This window comes from Cydia strobilella, chromosome 8, assembly GCF_947568885.1.
Source record: "Cydia strobilella chromosome 8, ilCydStro3.1, whole genome shotgun sequence".
Lineage (NCBI taxonomy): Eukaryota > Metazoa > Arthropoda > Insecta > Lepidoptera > Tortricidae > Cydia > Cydia strobilella.
Window position 1 is genome coordinate 15537596 of NC_086048.1, and position 24405 is coordinate 15562000.

At 35.0% G+C, this 24405-nt stretch overlaps 2 protein-coding genes across 2 annotated transcripts in view; one reads left to right on the forward strand and one right to left on the reverse strand.

The window, feature by feature from the left end:
- LOC134743779 (uncharacterized) overlaps positions 1-24405 on the forward strand; it is a 198933-nt gene that overhangs the window by 65995 nt on the left and 108533 nt on the right. The gene's annotated exons all lie outside the window — the stretch shown is intronic.
- Positions 9262-24405, reverse strand: part of LOC134743744 (uncharacterized) — a 467732-nt gene continuing 452588 nt past the window's right edge. The window contains exon 2 of the mRNA XM_063677379.1: positions 9262-9271. The gene's annotated coding sequence lies outside the window, so the exon portion shown is untranslated. The remainder of the gene's footprint in view (positions 9272-24405) is intronic.

Here is a 24405-nt window from a genome sequence, read left to right on the forward strand (position 1 = left end):
ACAGCGATACGATACTGATCTGTCAGCAAAACTTCCGTGAGACACAGACGAAATACGTAATATGATCTGTCAGTGTCAAAAGTGACGCGTTTGGTTCAAAAAATGTCACTTGACCAGTGTGAAAGTGTAATTTTTTGAACCAAACACGTCAGTCAGTACAGAACAATATCGTATCGCTGTGACATCTTACAAGCATTTTTCGAATTAGACCGTTAGTCATAACATACATGACAATATACAAAATTTTAATTTTCATGAAAATGGATTTTCTAATATGATTAGGTCCCAAACTAAACCTTTGTGAAGCCGCCACGGCGAATATTATGACGCATGAGGTTCTACATAAATATGACTGATGTATCAACGTATATCTCAATGAGTAATTTTTTCACGGTATGAACGTGGACACAAAAAGCATTACATGCTCATTACAGTGATTGAGCACGTACGTATTGTTTAGGAAAATCGTGACAACATTTTTGTGACAATGCTTTGACAATAAGCACTAGTACATTATACTTAACAGGTACCAAATTCAAAGAAATACTAAGAATTAATTAAGGGGTAAGTATGTGACTAGGTTAGCGCTAATGTAAGACAGTCAAAAGTCGGAGTCAAAATATTTTGTAATAAACAGACTGTCTAGTTTGTTTATTACAAATATTTTGACTCCGTCTAGTTAGCGTCATCTACAAGTGCCTACTTCATCTGTCAAATATTTAAGTGTATTTTTTACAAGCTTTTATTAAATTTAACATGTTCGTTCACTTCGTATGTAACTTTTTTTTTTTCAAATCTTGCAAACCATTTTTCAACCACTTCCTGATATCCGATTAACCTGAAATTTTGCATACATAGGTATGTGTAAATCGCATGACAATGCAATATTATGATGACATCGAACTGATCTGATGATGGAGACAGGGGGTGGCAATGTGAGGTCTGTGATAAAACAACGCAACCTGATTGTGTCTGAAGTTTTTAGAATAAAATAAAGAATAAATAAAATTTAGTTTTTTAGAATAAATAAAATAAAAGCTTTCGAAATTTTTGCAAAAACATAATATAATTTTATTAACTTCTGATGATGATGATGATTGTTAAACACTATCCTTCTATGTCCTTCCTCGGGCTTCGAACTATCTCCATACCAAACATCTAAGTCAGTTTAGCGATTATACACAGACAGAGTCACTTTCGCGTTTATTATTTAAATTAGGGATTTTTGATCCTAAAGTAGCCTCTTTTAGTGATGACAAAAACAAAATAATAATAAGATAAAATATATATTTGTAAGACTCCTATTTGTACATTCTAGGGGTAACTGAGAGACAAGACAACTAATGATAACTTTCGAGATTGGCATCCAGTCAATCAATAGTTGTCTCTCATACTTCCCCCGACTACGTGGTTTGAAGCTCTAAGTGGTTAATTCAAAACCAGTCAATGGCAGTAGTAGCTCCGCAGACGTGTGTATTGTCTTTACGCGATTATAAACGGGGCCACTGTTTCTCGGCCAATTACTTATGCTAATGACTGTAAAATATTTGATAACTGACTTCCACTAATACTATTTGGTCCAATAACGACCTACTTATATCCAAATGTACATAGATCAAAGAAAAAAAATAGTTTCATGTCTTGTGCCTTCAAGTGGCGTCACCAAAATTACGAAAACTAGTCAAAAGTGGCGCGCAAGTCAAAGTGACTTGTGTACGGGCGATGAGAAAAATGGTTTTTCATAAAGGTTTTTTTTGGAATGTATTGTTAAATACTGTAATAGATGTCATATTTATTTTTTTAGACCGGCGTCTAGCAATCCGGACTAACGCCTTGAACCCCGCCACGGCGAAACCGGTACTAATTTCTCGACTATATGCCATCTTACTAAGACTAGGCGTCTTTGACCAACTCAGGGCGAGCAGTATGCGCTTGCACCTCCTATACGAATTCCTTACGGAATTGCGATACCTATAGCGATATAGCACCAATCTCTCTCGTTATATTGTAATTCCGTAAGGACGCCGGTTCGAATCCGGCCTTCACCACTGGAGGGCTTCGTCACTTTTTCATTAATATATTCATAGAGTAACTTATACTGCGGTACTGTCATAGTAAATTTTGTAACCACAGTAAATTCACTGCCATCTATCGACACACTTTAAAACTAAAACTGAAGATTTATAAAAATACGATAAAATGTATTTAAATATGGATAAATGATTTTTTTTATTTGCATTAATTATTTTTTTGATTTTGACCGATGTTCTTTCACTGATATGCGTTAAAATTGTTAAATAACAAACGAAACCGTCAACGCCATCTATACGACAGTAGGCCAAAGCTAGTAGCGCCCTCTGAACGAGAATCAAATTTTCTTGATTTTCGAGGCACGATTTTTCCTTAGACTGTATCCATCTATTACGGAGTTATATCTATCTTTGATATATTTATGACATCTATTTCATTTACAAAATTTCCGTGAGACAGTAACAATTAGTAAGTAAGTGACTAATCAAACCACGCCCAGTGCCAACCAGTGGAACTGTGTCAATGACTTGTGATTACAAATCATTACTATTGTGGTTATATTATTATTATTGTGGTTGCGAACAGATCAATATCAAGGCCGGTCAACTTTTGCGTCTACTTGCCTTTGCTGTTTCGCTGATTTCTACTTCTTCCTACATAATATGCTTATGCCTATAAGAGTTGGAGTCTTTAACATTTCATACAAGTTATATGGGTCGAAATGGAACTTTATTTTACGATTAAATACTCCTGAGATATTTATTCAAATTGTCTGGTGTAAAGGGACCATTGTAATCTGTATGAAATGCTTAATATAACTAACGTATTTAATTTGATAATTATTAATACTGTATCCATGTAAAAAGCTTTGCAAATACCACATATTACAACTTTATGTAAACGATAAGAATGGGTATATAGTAAGTTATCCTTAAAAGATAGAGGATTTTTTGTAGAACAATGAAAGAGAGACAATTCCACTATACATTGTGTTGTTATATCTCAAACGGATTGGGCAGCGTTTTCGATTAAAGCTCTTAGCCATCGTCAGTGTGATTTTTTCCTGACTTCATTAGCAAAATATCGTCATATTTCAACCAATTTACACAAAATCTTTACAAATTATACGCCTTAACCTTCCTCAAGAATCACTCTATTCATAGATGAAAACCGTATACATATCCGTTCAGTAGTTTTCACTGAAACTAATACGATTTACTTACTTCTCGCTTAATAGTTGTGTCAAAATACGGGCCTATAGTTGCAACCGCTGTGTGACGCTGTCGTTGTGCACGGACCCATAAGAACCACCAACACCTAGATCTAATTAACGCGGCAACCGGTACTACAGCTAGTTGTCGCTAGTCCTAGCGGGCTCAGTGAGATGGGGGCAAGTGTGAACTAGTGTGAAGTAAGGAAAGGAGTAATGCTTCATTAAACGAATGTATATATAGTCTGTCAAGCCATTTCCGTCAGTAAAAAAGCGGCAAATTTAAAAAATGTAGGCGCAAAGGGTTATATAACGTTATCGTCCCATACAAAATTTGAATTTCGCGCCTTTTTCTACTTACAAAGTTGCTAGGCAGACTATATATAGTATTATGTAATTAACATTCGTTTTAAGGTACCATACGAAAAAGGTAAAATAGAACCCTTATATAGTGCGACTCTGCTAAACATCTCGGGAACTACTTACGCTGTCGATGGAATAATTATAAATAAGACTAGCAAAGGTGATTATTAAATGTTTATTAATTTACTAAGAAAAATAGCTAAAAAGAACGTACATAGATATTTTTATTATGGATTTGGACTTAAGGCGGAAATAATAATGAAAAGTTACCCCATAAGTGGGTCATCTCATCTACAACTGAGCCAATGTGCCATAAACTGCGTGTCTTCTCGTCGTTTCTCAATACTTGTTACAAGAATAATATATGTATAATTGTCAGTTTCGTATTACGCGAGTCAATTGTTACTAAAATACACGGCTACAATGGATATACTTGATTACAGTTTTTGTGTGGTTAGTTTACTGTACAGACTTATGAAGTTATGATACGTTATTTATAAATATGTACTTACCTAAATACGATCCCTTCATGTTTTATCATTCATAATTCAATTTTTTTATATCAATAGTCCTCAAATATAGGTATAAACGGGGAGAATATTTTAATAAGAGAGCTTGATTTTTATCAACTTAGGTACACACACCGCCTTCACCACTGGAGGGCGTCGTCATCTCTTTTTCTTTAATTTACGACATTTATTTCAGTTTATAATTTATATATGGTAGTGTGACTAGGTACTTAAAAAAAACACAAATCAAAAATATTTACTTAATAAAATAATTTGATTTGTTCCCAAAGTTGTGTTTAGGTACACACACCCACTTTTTGAATGAAATTCATTCATAAAGTAGTTAAATGCACTCTTGCAGCTGTACATAATTTCTTTGTTAAGGTACTAAATAGTAAAATGTATATTATTATTTTATTTTAAATTAGATTCATTTATTTCTCATTGAAAATGTACATTTTATTTTACATATTGTCAAAATAAAATGCATTCACAAAAAGATCGTCGACACACAATAACATTACAATAATAATAACTAAGAATCGAAAATAATAAAGAATAATAATAATTATTATTTTTTGTAGAACACCAGCAGTTTTTAACTGTTACTACTTGACATTTCTGTATCCACTGACTTTTTGATTTATGTTTTGCATGTAAATTTTAAAACTACAATGATATCGTGACATAACGAAATTATGCATTAGGATTTGAAGGTACAGTCACGAAAAAGATCGTGAGCAAGACGATCTTGACATATATACCTACAATAGAAGCACAAGACATCAACATAAATGCTAACAATTATGAGCTTTTGAATGAACTAGGTAAATAAACCACAAAATCTTCAGAAGTGAAGGGGCCTGGAACCCCCAATGATCTTGAACGTTAAACTAGACTTATGTAACTTCGTATAAGATGAATACAGTCTAAGGAAAACACGTGCCTCGGAAATCAAGAAAAATTGATTCTCGGATAAATTGCACCTACACCTTTGGCCTATTATCGGCTAGATGGCGTTGACGACCCCGTTTGATATTTAACAATTTTAACACATATCAGTGAAAGAACATAGGTCAAAATCATATAAAAATAATAATTACTAATAAAAAAATAATGAATCCATATATAATTTATATAATTTTTTTGGTATTTTTATACATTTTCATTTTCAGTTTTAATCGTGTGTCGATAGTTGGCAGTAAATTTGATCTCTATCTCTCGAATATGCAAGAGTGAAGGCACAGATGACGAAAGTAAATAATTAAGTAGATAAGTAGAGACAAATAACGAAATTTCGTTTTTTGCGTTAAGCCATCAGGTAGGTACTAATTAATAGCTCGCAGGAACCATGAGAATATTACTTGTATTCTAGTCGGAGCTTTAAGGAATTTAAAACAATAAAAACCGTATCATTATAATATTTTATTACAGCAATCTCTGTACATAAAGTGTTAAACGAGCGTATTCGCTTAAATGTTATCCGTGACAGCTGATTAATTTTAGATGTTTAGAACCTAAGGCGTAATAACAGGTTACAATCAGAATACGCCCTTTGGTCACCTTAAGGTGCAGTGGGCCAGAAAACAGAGTACAGAGTTTTTTAAAAGTCGTATCGCTTTTTTGGATCACAATATTCACAATACGGTTGCCATAAATTTAATTAGCAATCAAAGCAAAAATTAAAATCCTGAGTTTTTGACTTTCGCTCGATAATTTTTTTTTTTTTTTAAATCTTAAATGCACTTTAAAGATGTGTAACAAATTATACATAAAAGCTACATATATTAAAATTGCTTATTAAAATCGGCAATATCATGTTTGGGGGAACGTATCGTATACTTTTTTATTTTATTTATACGTACAAAAAATTAAAACTAAAAAACATGATATCCGCGCGGGAGCGCACGGGAGGGCACGTACTTCCATCTCGCTTACAATGAGAGTGAGAGAAGAACACGAACTTACTGGGCCTTAATGCTTTTATGGTGACGGTTTCCGGCAAGCAGGATTCAGATTATGTAAATAACAAAAAAAATGCAAAAGGCGTTTGTCATCTAAAGTGGGTTGGATTGCCAGCAGTTCCAAAACTGAACCACTAAAGTGGAACGTATCTTCACGAAACCAGCTTCGATCTCTTAAAAGTCATAAATAGTTTGATATCTTATTTAGGTAAGTATCGTTTTCTAAATGAAGCTAATCATATTTCGCCAACTTAAATATTTGGCTAGTGCATTTTTCTGCTGTGGCATAAGTTTCCCTGATATGTTTCAAAACTTTGTCGTTGTTTATTAGTTAGTGCTCGCGCATGAGAAGCCTGTGTAGTGGGACGTATGTCGATATATAGGCTGAAATCTAAAATTTCACTTGGACAACTTAAGACTAAACTTCACGTAAGCCACCGCTAACTCCGTTTTCCAAAGCTGCGGGAAATTTCAAAACGCTTCTAACTATTCGGCATTAGTCAAGATTCAAGCAACCTCGGACAAGTTTCGTGGATTCAGGAAAGTTGCGATCAAGCTTGCTCTTACTATATGATTATGAACTTTACTGTATACTTCTTACGGATTCTTTTTCTATAATTATTGGCATACTTGATGCTTAATCGACAGTGGCAACTATAAACAGGGGGGTTATTTCAAGCGCAGGTTAGCCAAATGCTTCGGGCGCGCTTTCCAACTATGCACAGTCATTACGAATTTCAAAGTCACATTTATTATATACTATACCAGGTAACAGTGGACTCAACGGCACTCATAAGCGATCAAAATGCCAAGATTGCCAATCTTGGATTACAGTAGTGGGCAAATTACGATGCTGATGGATTAGAATATTTCGTACGCGTACTTGACCCTAGATATTCTATAAGTTATCACGGCTATTGACGAAGCCGGCCAAACTGCTGTTGCCACATCGGATGCGCATATTTTGCCACAACATATAAACTCGCAAGTGTTTCCACACCTATCAAATCTATGCTAATTATTTATTAGCATTCTATTGAATTGTACAATTCGATTGACAAAAGAAATGTAAAAGTGTCCGTGAACGGTATCCGAACGTAGATCCCAAATGGATTTTGTGAGTTATTCATAGAGGTGGATCTTTTCGGCTCGAGGTACTCTACTTATTATACAAATGGTTTCAGAGGTAAATTTTATATTAATAAAATACTTTTAAAGTGTGTTTGCTTACCTATTTATGATTCATAATCTTGTGAGAAAAGAGAAGTGCAATACTGTTCTAAAATTTTCCATCAATAACATTTACTTGTTCATGGTAAGTAGTTAACCTATATCCGAATCCTGTCTGGGTTTATGGCTAAAGAAGTGAAAATGGAACAGCTAAAGAATTTGGAGAAATATATATTATCATTCATCTACTGTTTTTACTGCATATACAAGGAAGTTTTGTATGCAGTGCTACTGTAATTTTATGTAGAAAGTAAAATATTGACATCATGAGTGGTAAGGTCTAAAGTTGCCATTTCAGAATACTTCCTATGCGTTGGGTCGGGATTCTATATAATTATTGTAAATTAATAATTAAATAGAGACCCGACCAGTTTTTATGTAATCGTAATTAGTTTTTTTACAGACCTAATACATACATTTGTTTTAAATCTTATAACTTACATTTGGGCCACTTACCAATGTCCGACACAATATAATATTTGACGTAAGAACTTCCGTAATAACATGACAAGTTTTTATAAATAGTGTGAGTCGATCAGGTTTGTTTTGAGGGTCAAATCTCTATATTGAGCCCATTGCATTAAAGCAGTACAAAACTCAGAATGTACTCTAGGCCCGAAACGCCCTTACTGGCCCTTACTAAACGGTACTAAACTTGATCATGACGTCACGATGTCACGATCAAGTTCAAGCCGTCTTGAAGTATGGAAAACAATAAAATTGCTATTTTAACGGTGAAATATTTCGTTTGTGTCATATGGTTGCTGTACATACTTATCTACAATATTTTTTTTCAAATAAAATGTAAGGAATCGAATATGGTATCCTTTTTTTCATTTTGTAAGTTAAAAAATAATAATCTTTGAGATTTTGATGATTGTAATTAAATATTTGAGAGAAGTTAAAACAAATGATCTTGCATTGATATTATTCTGATAAATTGCTAATTTTCTATCTATTTAACTAGATCTTACTGAACACATTACACGTTTCTGCTCATTCATTAACAGTCTCGAGGAATAATTGATAGACATTCTAAAGAGAAGAAGTACAATATTCGGATTTAAGCTAGCATTAACACTGCTGATACCAAAATCCTCTTGAGTCTTGGCTCCATCTTGACGGTAATCAATTCCCACAAAGTTCCATACTAGTTTAAGACGAAAGTGGACAACTGGCGCGAAATCGCCATTTCATACAAACGTAGTCCTCATTTTCCTCCCTGGATTTTAACATTATTGAGAATATTTTTTCCCCTCACTAGTTCGGAAAGTTGTCTTTTATCCTTTAAAATAAGCGGGGAAAAACGCATTTTATCCACTAGTGGGGAAAGTAATTTGACCTTGGATGGAGCATGTTTAAGTAGCTTGACAGATAACAAAACGTAAAACGCTCATAATAATGGTTCTTTCGATATTAATTATCATTAAACAAATGGTTTGAGAATCTAATAAAAAATACCAAATTTAGCTTTAGTTAATGATTTTATGTCATAAACCTTAAAGTTACATAAGAAACGGTTGTTTTTTAATAATGATGTTAAATATAATTCTGAACGCACAAGTTGAGTCGATGCAATTTCAAAACGCATCATTGACATTTCATACGTCAGAAATGTCAATATTGTCAACAAAATTTTTACTTAAAAACTTCTCACGTAAAAATACAGAATTTCCAGTTTTTTGTTATAATATCGTAAAAAATGAGTGATTCCAGTGATGAAGATGATCTAACGCCTGTGGATGATGCACTTTCCTCGCTATAGTGAGGTGAAAAGTTTTGTGTTACACACGGGTGCAAATGTATTTTACTTCTCGTGTGTTGAAGCACTCGATACGCTCAGGATTCTATTTTAGAACCACTCGCTTCGCTTGTGGTTCAACTATAGTATCCTTTCGCTTGCTCGTGTTTCAATTCCACACTCGCGGGTAAAATACAACTTTACACCCTTGTATAACAAATAACTATGATACAATTTGTTGTAATCAACCACAGCTAGGAGGAGAGTTAGGAGAATTTAAAAATTTGTATGAAATCTGTTTTCGCACCTAATTTTTAAAATAATAAAAAATCGAAAAATAGCTATAGTCAATATACATCAAATTATGTAAAAATGTTTTCCATACTATCAATATCCAGAGAGGAAAATAAGGACTACGTTTGTATGGAGAAGCGGCCGACCCGTTCCCTTTCCTCTTAAGACTTGTCTCTCCGTAAAACAATGTTTACGGAGAGACAAGAACACTACAAGTTAAAGTCACAACGTAGTTGTACTAGTTAGTTAGCAGGTATAGTTAGGTGATCTAGGAGGTAGAATAAAGAACGAATGTTATCGAAGTTTAGAGCAGTTTCTATATTTTACAAAAACTGGCGTTATTCATTTCGTGTTTTCGTTTTATATTAACTGACATTTCAATTTGCAAAAATGCGACTGTGTAGTGTGTGTATACATATAGCTAAGAAATGTATTGACATAGGTATAATGTCACATTTACAATCGGGTCTATCGCGAATTTACTCATACTCATACTCATACTCATTCATTTATAATAATATTTCATATTACACGCCATAATTGGATTTACATAATATATTCAATTCATTCAAATAATCATTAATTAAATTAAAGTAAAATAATACAATATAAAAATAATCAACACATTTCAAATTTCCCATAATTAATAAAAATACAAAACATAAAATTAAATTAAGATTAAATCATTATTATTATATTCTGACATATCATAAAAGGCTTTTGTGGTCAACCATTTTTTTAACTGATTATAGAATGTCAGGTCATTTTCAATATTTTTAATGCTATCAGGTAGTTTATTGTAGATACCCGGCCCTGCATTAGTTATCGTTTTGGAGGATTTCGCAAGTCGGCAACATGTCGAGTCCAACTTATTTTTGTGTTTTTGTGTAATACGTGAACTTTTGAATGTCTTTATTGGAAATAGGTGTATGTTCATTCTAATATATTTAATTATGTAAAATGTAATGTTATGTATGTTTATTTTGTTACCTTTATTTACCGACTTTGCAAAACGTTAATATGTGTTCAAAACGCAAAAGTTTTAAATGTTATTATAGGTTTAATGATTTGCATGGTAGATTTTTAATTTCGGAATAACATTTGTTTTGCATGCCAGATGTTGGTAAATTGTGTGAACCTGTAAATATCTTTTAATTACTTCTGTTATGTTAAATATAAAAAGACATTGATTGATTGATTGATTGTCATTCGTTTTTCCCTAATCCCTATCCGTCATTTAAACTTTTTTTTTATTAGATAGATAAACTAACAGAATTATGCTTTTAGTAAGTTTAAATCCTCGCTTTTGTACAAATACACTAGGGAAATATTATTTATCTAACAGAATCAGAATGAAAAACCAAAAAGTAAGGCTTTAAACTTTTTAAAAGCTTTAAGCATATTTTTATGATAATGTTCATTCTTTTTCAACACACCAGCTGGTAAAGGCTCTCTTGATTGTTCAAAAACAACTTTGCCCCCTTGTAAAACAAATAACTATTCTTGGAGGAACTATTTACTTCGTATAAATGTTTTTAACATAAAATTTTAGGTAACGCGACTTTAGAAGTTTTAAAGTTTTGCACAATTTTAATCAAAACTTATGTTTTTAAGTAAAGTTAGAGCTATCTTGAAATATTTGAGTACTTTCTAAATCTGTTAAAGCGCATCTGGCGTTATCGGGATCTATTTAATTTTAAACCAAGTTAAATAATGATTACTTTTAAGTAGGTTCCTGGTGTGTTGACCTCATTCTACGTTATTACGTTATCTTAGTTCGTATCGTTCATTTAAATCCACTTAAGTTAAGATATTACGGATAAATACGAGAATTTAGTAGCTGGCCTTGATTGAGATGGCGGAAACATTAGCGATTCTAAATTAATTTGCATATGTATTTCGTAAACCATTAGAAGATTAAGTACTTTACGTACCTGCAATTAAAGGTTAAAAAAGTTCCGCATGTAGGTATATTTACTATATTTTAAGATAGTGTTTAATGTGAACTTTAGTTTGTGTATGGTTATAATATATGTCATATTTCATAACAACTCCGTGATCAACTGTCAGTTTCGTTACACAATTAGCCGGTTTCTCGTGATCTTGGCAAAATTGTTTTTCTACAATAGGTCAAAGGCATAATGGCGTTTAACATGCAAACATTAGCCAATTGTATGTCAAACTAGCGTTCCGAGGATTCCACACTACTTATCTCACAATCTTTTGTAAGGTTTTGGCTTTTTATAAACTGATTTACGCGTGACTGTTATGTTCTATCCATGCCGACGATGCATTCTTGAGACATATAAATTTTTGCTATTTGCTATAAAACAACATAATATTCATTTATCTAAATATTAAAAATAGTCGCGTTATGTGCAGATACACAGATACTTACTGATAGACAACGCACATTTGCACAGCAATCCACTAAAACGAGTTTCTCGAAATTCAGCCCATGGATTATATCGCGAACGGAAACTAAGTACTTTATTTATATGGATTATATTGAATAGAAATAAGTAGGTATCGTGACTCTCTAGCCGCCACCCATTGAAATTCATACACAATATATCAATCAAGATAGGACAAAATTTAATTATATATGAATTAAATTAAAAAATACATACCCTAAACGTAATATATTACCAAAAATTTACAAGTACACATTTTTCATCTCGACATCCGTTGGGTGTATATCTGATCACTTAAGTGCTAATAACTCCTCTAGTATAAATATGACCTAACCACAAACTCTATATTTCTCATGCACTGTACAATCCAACTTACCATACTAACTTTTTTGACTATTTCATAAAACTTGAACGTATCACTTTCACTTGTACACTGTAAACGTGTCGTAAATGTTTACATTTGTCACCACCACATGGATCTCCTGTTTACGGAAGCAACACAACGGTCGGCGCACGTCGAGATTGGCAACTGGCGGCGCGCGCGCCTCTGACCAGCTTTTAGAGACGACTCGTCTGCTACTGCTTTGCACCACCACTGCCATCCAGCATGCGGACCGTTACCTTACCAACCAGTTCCTTTATGTATCTGAATGGTCTAATGCTGGATTTACATGAGCTTAATGACTAACGCTTGGTAAGTCACTTTCACTTTGATTGGGTATTGTATAGTAAATACTGGTAGAAGTACTTAGTGAATCCTTTCATACATATAAAGGGTCAACGAGCTTTGTGATACCGGTGCTCCATAGACTGTGATGTCCGCTAATCATCAGGCGGGCCCGTACGCTTGTTTGGTTTTCGTACGCCTGGTAATCTGGTAATATTTGGGGACAATCTTACACAAATCCACCTAGTCCCAAACTGAGCAAAGGTTGTTGTACGATGGATACTAGGCAAAGATATGTATATTTAAATAGATAAATACTAGTACATACTTAGATACATAGAAAACATCCATATCTCAGGAACAAATATTAGTAATAAACTCACATATAAATGCCCTTACGGGATTCGAACCTAGAACCTTTAGTTTCGTAGGCAGAGTCGCTACCGACTTGTAAACCTATCATAACATGTATTCGATTCTGCGCTTTTGCTGTATTGACCCTTAGGCTCTGTATACCAGAAAATTATAGTCTTTTAGTCGTACTTGGCCATAGTGCCCTAGATCCAACAGTGACGTCATGAGCATGACTGACCATTGTACTATATAATCGTCTCGTATGTATTGTTTGCTTCGGCAAAACGATCGTAAAAACGGTTAAGGCTCCGTTACAGTTCACTGACAGCTTTATGTTTCGTCGGCTGAGAATACGTTTGTGCCATATCCATTTTTGAGAACAATCGGTTTTTAATGATTCCTAAAAATAACAAAAAATATGCTATAATTGATACTAATCGGTTTTGAAAAACAAATTTTTGTTTTCAAAAATGTGCCATATCCGTATTTTGCTATATAAGATAATTACACTGTTAACAAAAAAATATTACAAAAGTGTTTCATCCGAAACTTTTGTGTCATGTCATGTCATACATTGTACGTTTAACATTACCCGTTTTTACTCATCAAAAAAGGATATGGCAATAATAAAAATGCTTTTATTTCATGATTACCACTATATCCAAAATATTTGTACGGTACTATAAAATAGTAAACATATGGGCCTATATGATAAATAAGTTCTATTGAACGTCCTTGAATTGAAATATTTTTCCTAAATATAAAACTTCGAAAAATATTTTTGACGTGATAACGTCTTATAAATTAATGAACACGCATGCACGAAAAAGTGTCACGTTGTGGACAGATCTCCATGGTAACGGTAAATTATCGTCCGTAAACTGACTTCGTATTCTCACCCGACGGTTTATGGATGTCCAAATTGCAGGTCTCCTTTCCATTCAAGCCAAAGTACTCGTAAATTTGAAAAATCTTGTAGGTTAAAATGTACTTAGCTGACGTAGAGAGACCTGATGTGGTGATGTTCGAGGTATTACCATGGAAGATTAACGGATACTTTTCTAAATGTCTTTATGTGGCAAAGAAACTTGGTTCATTGGTACAAAGGGTCCGGTGACAAAAGAACGAGTACAACGGTGCCTCCTTACGAAGCCAGTTTTGTCTCGCTTTCACGCAGTACTTTCTTTAGAGAAAGATGTAGTTCAACTGTTTTGAAAGGATTGGGGGGGGGAGGGGCGGTGGTTGACCTCACACATTCACATTCCTTATGGCATGTGGTGACATATTTTTGCGCATTGTGATTGAAAAAGATAATATGTGCAAATGGATATTCTATAAACGTTCCATAATTATGTGAAAGCGCCTAGTGTGAATAATATGGCGTGAAATACAAGAATATATTGCCACAATTATTATAAGGCGCAGATATCGAATTTCGATAACTATCAATAGAAATGAAATTACTAATTTATAAAAACCGCATTTTTTTTTTGATGATTGTGATGATGATTGTAGGTAACGAAGTTGACCAGGTAACTGGGAAGTTATTGGTTTAGCATTAGTGTAAAAAAAGTGTACCTACGACATGCACTTCAAGAAAGGAAGTCCTGTAAGTAGTTTACTGGAAATTTTAACTGTTGTCATTGTATATTTTTGTCAATCATGTCTCTCTACATATTTACTTACCAAACTAACATAATCTCTACAGTTGACAAATTATTTTTCAATTTTAAAATAAATCCTTGGAAAAGTAAAAAATTGGCATAACATTTTCATCACCTACTAGGAAACAGATCAAATTGTTTTATAAAAATAATTTCTTTCGTATACGTCATTTATTTCAGTTTATATTTTCAATATTTTCATTAATATAATTTGTCTTTATTATGTAAAAGTAAATATTGACTCTACAGCAATATGAATGTGGCAAAGTCGCCAGATAAATAAATAAGTTTTTAACCACTTTGCTTCATTGTTGGCCATCACAGGACGGCGAAACTCGGCCTCGCCTGCGGTTGACAAACTTCGTATACTATCTACTTCGGTCTAAGCTTGAGTTGAGACACCTACTGAAGCGACAGATATTTAATTCCAAAAGGACTTTTTTGCCACGACCTAAATTTAAACTTAAGTTTAAGCGAAGCAAAGTTCACTGTGAGAGATCGAAACTCAAACGTTTTCGTTAGGATGCTTCGTGGACGCTTTTTAAAAACCATGGATCTCGACGAAAGCAGTAGGTATTCGTTACAGTTGCGGTAATCATTTACTTTAACTAAACGCGTACACTTACATTTTCTTCTGACGTTTATAACGTAACGTTACGTTAAATAGTCCCATCGTTTTTAAATTAAGTTAAAATAATGTACGGAAATTGTACATAAAATATTAGTATAAGAGCTTACACCACGGGCTATCTACGATCTGCCTATAACCGATATGGCGCCAGCAACTGTTATTTCATAAAGAACTGTCAACGTTTCCGTACCTACAAACAAAGTTTAATGATAATATTAAATGCGGCTAAATCTTTGTATACCTGCTCTTTGCCCCTATTGCTCAAATTAACTATCACACAAATTATTCTTTTGGCCTGTATTTTAAAATGTACCTAATAATACAGTTTTGTACCATTTTGCGTATTCGGACGATATTTTGAAATCTACCTGAATATGTATAGACAACAATACATCGTTAAGATTATCAAATGTTGAAAGACAATAACGAAACTATAATCATCTACATCACTTTACATAGACGGCTCTTAACACTGTCAATTTATTTCTGTATATTGCAGCTTACAACGTTTAGTTTTTTTTTACATTCAATTACTATTTTATTTAAGTAATCACGTATGTACTTTTGTTTGGTTAATTACAAACTCATACGGTCATTGCGTATGACATTTCTATTTATAAGCGCCATAATAATAAATGCATTAGACACAATGTAGGTCTTAAGCAATTTTTGCATTCACATAAAAAGCAAGAACATTTTAAACGTCGCCTAATAGTCATGATAATTAGGATCTATACAACTTGGAATGAGGGGCTTTTGACAGTTTTGACATCGTACTTCACGAGTTTAGAGGACACGGTTGTTGTTTTAGGTCGTATTTTCACCCATTTGTTTAAGAAAAGTCCTTAGAATTAGCTGATAGTAAATAACTTCAACAAACTTTGACTTACATTATTCAGTTTCAGCATATCCATATTTGTGATGCCTGGCCACCCAAACAAAGCACTACACCTTATGTATGTTCGCAATAAACTCAAATACTACTGAACAGATTTTCATACAGTTTTCACCTATCAATGGAATAAATCTTGAGGAAGGTTTAGGTATATAATTTGTTAAGGTTTTGTGTAACCCGTGCGAAATCGGGGCAGTTCGCTAGTATTTAACTATGAATGGATTTTAGAATAATGCACTCGTATTATGCGGTTGTCCTCTTCCGATGCGAAAATTTCATAACTTTTCATTGTCATTTACCCAATTAATATGTTATCCTTCAATGGCAATGTTTAGCTTTGCAAATCACGAATTAATTGTTGTTTTCTTTCAGGTAAGTACCGCTATATATCGGTGGTAGAAGATCCAGTACAGGTAATGTAGAGATACAATAAGTAAAAGAAAGGGTAGGTAAGTACTGTAAAGGTTTGACACCTTTAAAGCGGGCGGTGACTAGAGTAGATTTATTTAAATTTAGATCTAGCGGTCTATTGATTTGACGACTGGTCTGGCGTAGTGGGTAGTGACCCTGCTTGTGAAGCCGATGGTCCTGGGTTCGAATCCCGGTAAGGGCATTTATTTATGTGATGAGCACAAATATTTGTTACTGAGTCTTGGGTGTTTTCTATGTATTTATGTATTTGTATATTATATATATCGTTGTCTGAGTACCTACAAGTCATATTAGTACAAAACTATATAAATAAATAAAATAAATATAACAGGACATTCTTACACAGATTGACTAAGTCCCACAGTAAGCTCAAGAAGGCTTGTGTTGTAGGCTACTATCCAATCCAAAATCCTACGATGCTTCACTTTCCGCACAGACTCTAGCTGAAGAGTATTAAAACAAGTACATAAATTTTAACTAATTCGTGCTTATTGATCTCGACGGTGTACTCCCCAATAGGCCGTCTCTCTTACGCCCAGTTTTTTATTAATCGTGTTTTATGTCGTGTCGTCCACTGATGACTATTACCTATATTATATCAATTAAGCAATAAATTAGGTGTCATAATAGCAGATATGACTTTTTAAGTTTTTTTTACAAAATGTAATTACGACTTTATTACGATCAATGAAATCTGAAATTTTGTTAATCATACATTTTACTCCAGTTTTGTTGGGTAAGGTATTTGCTTTCCTATCATAATGCGCTCTGGCCTATGTAACCTAAATTGAAAAATTAAAGTTTGTATTTTGACGAAGCAGCAATTGATAATATCGGAAATCAGCCACGGATAGATTTTGGCACCCGTTTCTTGGACGCTTATATTCGATTTTGACTAATGTTCATTACTGTTAATGTGAGTAGCAATTACGGAGTTTAACCTCTAGCTGCCCAGAGGCTTATAAAAAGGTCTTCCATTCCTTTGTATTTTGAATCTTCATTGTGACCAAACAAAATTGTATTTGTCTAAGCAAATTTAACTTTGTGGGCGGCTAGTGATGGGCAGACATAATCACAATCTAATTTAGTTTTAGGCAATATTCTGTGGGTGTTTGAAAAAAAAAATGTTCTGGGCAAAAATGAAAGGAAGCCTGTATTTTTACTTAATAACCGCGCAAATTCGGAAATGAGACGTACTTACAACTACGATTTAAATCTAATCTCAACAAGCCAGTTATTACCGCGTGTCGAATAAAGCGCAGAATATTAAATGTTACCTACTTCATAAAAAGCTGAAAGAAGGTGGAATATTTTTCCCTTTCACCGCATTTCACGGGCCATGTTCATTGGAAATGGAAAATTGCGACAGCGTATCTTGCATTTGATATCAGAATAAAATTTCTGTTTTTTTTTTATAGGAAATATTTAACGCTGGTTCGCGTTAAGTACAAGTATTTAAATGACGAAGTTTTTCTTTATATACCTAACATATGAGTATTTACGTTTATGTATACTTTTATAACAAGAGTACCTAAACCGAAATAAGAGTACGTACCTGTATAAAACGTGTAACCAGATAATGGACTTTTGCTCAAGAGTTAGATTCGGTTCGTTATACTTCCTTAAAACTACATTACTTTACAAGTCTTTTTTTTTCTTGTAAAGGGTGTTATTTATCGATCTGCATCCTCCTCCTATTTTGATGAATAAAAATATATATTTGATCAGCCAAAATAGAGACTTGTTTAGCAACTTAAGGTTAGCATGTATTTCTAAACCAGTTCCCAATTAATACTGAGCTGCTCTAAATTAATTTGGCTGGCAAATTAATTATTTGAGCGGCACGGCAGTAATCAAATTGTGTTAAGCAATCAGTGGGTATTAAGCGATTATTTCATTTTGGATTACTATTTAACTGAACCGCAAAAATTGATTAGCTGAAAAATCGGTTGATCAGCAAATGTCTAACCAACCTTACCTACCCTTTGCTTATCATCATTTGATTAGGTACTTCGCTTTCATTTTTCATTTTGTCACTAACTTTGTTTTCTAGCAGCAGTTGGTTTCTGTGAAGGCCCGTTCTAACCTAACCTAACCTAACCCATATTTCTAGTAGCAGTCGGTTTCTGTGAAGGTCGCAGTTCTAACCTTTTTTTTTTGTTAGGAGGGAAAAATGCATTCCGCATACCACCCGGGTGCGGGGGGTGACCCGAGTGGGTATGTGTTCTGTCAAGCTCGCAGTTCTAACCTAACCTAAACTAATCCACTTTTTTAGTAGCATTTGGTGTCAAACAAGTAATCATCGAATGAAAGCACGCACACGATTGGGTACTCGTGTCACGTGGGCTGATTTCGCTCTGCCTGCAACTCTGCCGATTTTTCAAATCAAACGTATACATATAATCTGGTATAATAAGGTGGGTACCTTATTATTTATTGCCAGCAAAATTTTTATATGCCGTCTGAATGATTTAATGGCTCATTTTTACAAATACTTCCCATAAATAAATAAAAATTAAGACAATTTAACACAAACAAACTTTGTCCCACAATAAGCTCAACAATAAGTAGAAAACAGCCATAACTCAGAGAAATTAGAGCTCAGAACATCCAACTTCGTGACATCATAATTTTCACAAAAGTAGAGGGTAGGTACTGAAGTCATTAAAAATAAGACAAAGTAGCTTCCCGGTACAAGTGACTTCTACCATGCTCATGTATAGGTATTACTATTTATTATTTACGCCTTAATGCATGACGTCATTCTAGCCTAGAACATCTAGCTCCGGGAGTTCAGCGACCTGCCAGATCTGCGTGACGTCACGAAGTCACGACCTATCTCACATTCACATAACATGAATATTACGTATACCGTACGTGCGGTTTCGGCTAGTATTCCTTGAATGAATTCGGTCATCATTCTGGAAGTTATCCAAAATTCTCTTTCAACCGGGACGCACTGCACTAAAGTAACACCTTATGTCATAAGGCTTACCGTATCTTTCTGTATTAGTCATAGAATATTATTAACAACCAGTAAGTAAGTTTTTTCTAGGATCTACTCGACGACTAGTAAGTAACTTCCCGACCCCGGTCTTTCCAAGGATCCACACTACGACCGGCCGTACGCTGCGTTTATTTAACGATTGCCTATGAATGATCATGAGACAACATTATCGGTCTGTTCGGTTTTGGGGTAGGCTTGTCGGTCTTTCCCGGTGGCCACTCAATTATAGACAATGTGCACTGCCACTTGTCTTCAATTCGCCAACTCGTCGAGTTATGTAGGCATAGCTCGCTCCATTTCCATTTGAGTGGTTCACTTATCAGTCAGGATAGGAAGCATTAATAGGAAACAGTGTGACAGACGCTTCTTCGCATTGTACAGGACTGTAAATTCATGCGTTATACGCTTTACTCCACCGTAAATAGTGCAGTGGTATGTCTGACAAATTTTAGTTAGAACCGCAAAACTTCTCCGCTGCAAAAGCTATGCTTGTGAGCTGTGGGGGTTATACATTATACAAGTGACACCGTGTTTAACTTATATACTAACAGCAACTCTCTTAAGCTTACCCAATGGTGGACTTTATGTACATGCAATAAGGTTTCCGAATAGTTATTTAGTTACAGTTTTAAATGATTCACGGTTAGTTTCACTAGACTTATATTGACCGGGATATGGACATGGACCGTGATAACCCGTTGTTTTCGAGCCTCCGATATTTCGACGCAGTTTGCATCTTGTTCACGGGTAACTGAAGATAGCGGGTGGGTGTCAAAATGCATGTAACTGCGTTACTTAGTTAACAGTATGGTCGATCGTGTAGTGTAATTACTAATTCCACCTTGTGCAGTTGACATTACGGGATGATGCCTGTAACGTGTAACGTGACGACTCCTGTATTCCATAATTCTGGAAAAAGGGTTTTCATTCTGTTATTTGCTTATTCCTGCAAGAGGTAGCGAGCAAATGAACGTAATAAGTTCAAACGCAAGCTCATACCAAAGAGTTTCGCAGTAGTCATGTACGAAATAGATATAACTAGATATTAACCAATTGCATTTCGGTAAAGGATTACATGGCGAAAAAATGTGCAAACATTTACGAAGATGTGTGAAGTTTCCAATTTACCTTGACCTGCGAGGAAACTTTTTTTGCAAGTAGGGGAGGCCTAAAAATCAATTTTATGTTACTGAAAAAGAAAATCTAACAAATAAACACTCCACACTAGGATACTGTGCCACTTCTTTTCTTTTTAACGAACATGTGTTTTAACGTCATAATAAAGTCGGAATGAAATTCCTCTTTTTTTTAATACCACGTCGGTGGCAAACAAGCATACGGCCCGCCTGACGGTAAGCAGTCACTGTAGCCTATGGACGCCTGCAACACCAGAGACATATAACATGCGCGTTGCCGACCCTTTAAAAACTGTACACTCCTTTTTTGAAGACTTTACTGTAGCCCCCTCTCTCTGGACTCTTAAGAGTCCCCGGCAAGCTCGGCCGAATTGCACCTTCCCGTACAAACTTAGTTCCGCTCTCATTTTAAAACTACATGTTGGATTGTAATTAAACTTTGCACATAGAATGACATGAGGTATATCTAGGTTCGAAAGGTATTTTATATAGCTCCAGTTAATAAAACAAACGAAATAGAGCAAAAACAAGTATGCGTAAACAAGTATGCGTTCTTAACGAACGAATACGATTTTGCGGCGCTTGCGGTGGAAACGTTGGGTCCGTGGTCAACCGACACTAAAAAGTTTGTTAAAGTACTCGACTAAGTGTTCGACTAGTAGGCGTCTCAGGCGACCATAGGGCGAGCTCCTTCTTTGCGCAAAGGCTGGGCCTGGCGATTCGGAGGGGGAATGCCGCCAACATTTTGGGGAGTTTCCCTGAAGCGGGGGATTTAAGGGAGATTTTGTATATTTAGTTTTTAAGTTGTATTGTTTTAGTTTTAACTCGTCTAGGTTTAATTAGTAATAATAAGTTTTAAGTTTTGGTTTTTATTTTATGTAGGTATTGTACTTATTAATGTGTTGACTAAAAAAAAAAAAACAAGTTTTGTATGAAAAGCTACGACATAAACTAATTACAACAAGTATCTGAAGCTACATAAACTAATTACAGACATAATATTGTCTTCGGTTACCGCGATAGTTACTCATGAAATAAAACTATGAAAACGGATTATATCGCGTATATTGAATTTATAATACATCCCGACGTTTCGAACTCTTTACAGCGTTCGTGGTCAACGGGTGACTGAGGAAAAATTACAAAATGCAAAAATACCCACATACTAAAATAATGAACAATCATAGACTACAAACTTTAAGGCTGGTTGTACATGCAAAATCGGTTCATAAGGCTAGTTATACACTAAAATTATTTTTTCAAGTAAAGATATATATATATACGCGATAAAAATAAACTATGCCGGCTCCAACCCTACACCACGGACCCGAGAAGATTTAATTCCCTCCTAAATTGTAGGAGGGTATCCCAATATGGGACCGGCAACAAACTCGGCGGGACACATCTTTTCAAAACATCAGAATGTCCAGCATCATCCAACACTACGGTCTCACAGTCTATGTCTCGCTTGCTCCTTTATCAGGTGGACTACAGGATCCCAAGCTGGTGGTAGAGAAAAGCCATCTTCCCTATTAAAGTTTGGATATTTCTTAATCTCAATGGCCTCGCGCAGCATTCTGGGTATGTAACGCTTCTCCTTGGCAAGAACCAGAGGCTTATCAAACTTGATTGAGTGATTGGCTTTATCCATGACATGCTCACAGACAGCAGACCTAGGTCGACGGTGCTTGACATCAGCTATGTGTTCCTTCACCCGAGTGGAAATGCTCCGTTTCGTCTGCCCGACATATGATAGGCCACACTCACAGTCCAGCCTGTACACTCCTGCAGTCTGTAGAGGGGTATTGCATTTTACAGGCCTCAGGAATTGTGACATCTTCTTCATTGGCTTGAAATATGTTTTTATAAAAACATATCAGGAATTGTGACATCTTCTTCATTGGCTTGAAATATGTTTTTATAAAAACATATTTCAAGCCAATGAAGAAGATGTCACAATTCCTGAGGCCTGTAAAATGCAATACCCCTCTACAGACTGCAGGAGTGTACAGGCTGGACTGTGAGTGTGGCCTATCATATGTCGGGCAGACGAAACGGAGCATTTCCACTCGGGTGAAGGAACACATAGCTGATGTCAAGCACCGTCGACCTAGGTCTGCTGTCTGTGAGCATGTCATGGATAAAGCCAATCACTCAATCAAGTTTGATAAGCCTCTGGTTCTTGCCAAGGAGAAGCGTTACATACCCAGAATGCTGCGCGAGGCCATTGAGATTAAGAAATATCCAAACTTTAATAGGGAAGATGGCTTTTCTCTACCACCAGCTTGGGATCCTGTAGTCCACCTGATAAAGGAGCAAGCGAGACATAGACTGTGAGACCGTAGTGTTGGATGATGCTGGACATTCTGATGTTTTGAAAAGATGTGTCCCGCCGAGTTTGTTGCCGGTCCCATATTGGGATACCCTCCTACAATTTAGGAGGGAATTAAATCTTCTCGGGTCCGTGGTGTAGGGTTGGAGCCGGCATAGTTTATTTTTATCGCGTATATATATATATCTTTACTTGAAAAATAATTTTAGTGTATAACTAGCCTTATGAACCGATTTTGCATGTACAACCAGCCTTAAAGTTTGTAGTCTATGATTGTTCATTATTTTAGTATGTGGGTATTTTTGCATTTTGTAATTTTTCCTCAGTCACCCGTTGACCACGAACGCTGTAAAGAGTTCGAAACGTCGGGATGTATTATAAATTCAATATACGCGATATAATCCGTTTTCATAGTTTTATTTCATTAATTACAGACATATTTAAATATACCTTATCCTATTGTAAGTACAACGTTTCAGAGCAATCTATAGCTAGTCGTTTTAAAATGAGAGCGGAACTACGTTTGTATGGAGAACCGAGCTTGCCGGAGACCCTTAAAACAGAGTTATTATTAATTGACACGAGGAAACTAAGTTGTTTACTATTCCCATTGATCACGAGGGCGTGGTTACGTAGTATTTCATAATAGTAACGTAAGCGAGGGACCGCAGTTCTAACAATAAGTTGCTATGGGATTTCCAACTGTGAGGCGACGAAAGTTCAGTCATTCGCAATAGGGTATTTGACTACTAGTCAAATCAGTTTCTTTTTTCGAACTGTCAAAACGATTTTGCTGCTGTGGAATTTATATGAAACACTAGCATGTGACGTCACGATCATATTACCTACTCTTTATAGTTTCATACGGGTTTTAAAATAGAAATTGTGTCTAAAAATTACTGCTTTCTACGTTTCTCTATTAATCTTCTGGTGCTTTATTTCATGCATGGTGTAAAATAATTTATTTTAAATACAGTCAAACACCCTATTCTTTACTTATAATATATTAGTTTATATAATCCGTTAGATGACTTGCATGTTGTTTGAAACTGCTCGTGCATACGTAAATGTATTGATTTAGTAGACTGGAGCGCGACTAAGTGACACTGACAAAATAAATTGTCTATTTATCGTACACTGTACGCTCGAGCTCGTACAAGCTGTTCTGAAGGCGTAATTTGGTGGCATTTATCACGCGATAATGATGGGATAATGTAACTTTAAATATATCCTATATAGCCTCTTTAATACCTACCTACCTACTTATTTATTTTGTGATCGTATTGGTTTCTAGTAAATTTTGTAGTTAGACACACTAGATTGGAGACGCATTTAGAGTTTCCTACGAATGGCATGACGTACCTATTAATCTTAATGACCGCGATTAGCTCAATAAAACGCAAACCAAAAATCTTAACAACTATTGATAGAGGTCGCAATTAACACACAATGACAATTAATCTGTCGTTATCTGGGAAAACTTTCAAGAGATGCGAACAGTGACCTTAAAGCCGAGCTGTAAGGGTTTTTT